The sequence below is a fragment of the Solanum pennellii genome, chromosome 5, assembly GCF_001406875.1.
Source record: "Solanum pennellii chromosome 5, SPENNV200".
In the NCBI taxonomy this organism is placed as follows: domain Eukaryota; kingdom Viridiplantae; phylum Streptophyta; class Magnoliopsida; order Solanales; family Solanaceae; genus Solanum; species Solanum pennellii.
In genome coordinates this window covers 69,101,964-69,103,422 of record NC_028641.1, presented here as the reverse complement: position 1 = coordinate 69,103,422, position 1,459 = coordinate 69,101,964, and positions in this window count along the sequence as shown.

Below are 1,459 nucleotides of genomic sequence, written 5' to 3'. Positions count from 1 at the left end.
AAAAATAAAAAATGAACAAATTATTTTTTCTATAAAAGAATCATGATTTGTATCATCAACAACTCAACCTAATAATATCAAATATATATGTAATTACAACAGAACAAAGTGATAATAATAATTAGACATATTAAATCATTTTACCTCACAAAATCAAAATATGCAAAATATATAACATTTTTCATTATACATCCCTCTCCTGCAAAAATCAGATCAAAGAAGACAAAAAAAAAATTAACAAATCAAAGGTATAAAAAATGAAGAATAAGGAAAATAAAAATAAAATAACGATCATGGAATATCTCAAAGTGGGTTTTTATAGGTGTAATATTTAGGAGTTATAATTTTTATATTAAATATTTTGAAGGTTATGAATATGAAAGGTTAGGAGTTAGGAGGTGTAATGCTCATTAACTAATTTATTAATAGCAATATATATATATATACACATAATATTATTGTGTAAAAAGAAATAATCTAAAAAGACCTTTTTTTAAAAATAAAAATATATATTTTTCTCACCATTGAGGCATGCCACATAGGCTGATTGAAGATCCTCATTTATATATATATATTGATATGATTATTTGTTTATATTTTATATATTATTTTATAGAATTAGAAATAAAGATAACAACAATATTTTTGTAGGATAAAAATATTTAGGACTTTAGTTATTTTGTAACAACAATATGTTTGTGGTGAATTTTTCGAATAGAGTGATTTGATTTGTATAGTGATTTTTAAATTTATTTTTTTTGGTATTTTTAATTAAATTTAATTCATCATGTTAATATTATAACATAATTTGACTTTCAAAAATACTTTTTATAAATTAGCCAAATACAATTTATTTATCAAAATCATTTTTCAAATGAATTAATCAAACATATTGTTTTTTTTTCTTTTTCAAAACCACTTTTAAAAAGAGTTATTTTATAAAAATGCTCCTAGAAATAAGCCGTTCTTTAGCAACAATGCCAATGCAATCATTTTCGGATGTGAATAATTGAACATGTAGACATGTGTGCTCATAAATAGATTATTTGTTAGTATATTTTGTTTGTCTTTATTTTGAACACTTTTCTACAAACATAAGACACTTAATAAGCTTAATATATTTCAATAATACATAAAATATGAGGTGATAATATACTTGAAATATTAAATGTATGCTTTTGAGTTGTATATCAGTCATTTATAGCAATACATTATTTTTTCAGTTTTGATTCCATTCGTTCACGAACACCCCTAATAAATAAGGAAAAATTATAAAACACTATCTAATATGGATGATTAATCTTTATAGTAAACTCCAATTTTGGACAAGAATATAAACAATCAGAAAACAATTTATTTCCAATAATTGTTTCAATCTCTATTGGTAAAAGCTATATATAAGAAGGTTCTCCGAAAATTAATTTTTTCTCCAATCATAAATGTCATGAAGCGATTAAAC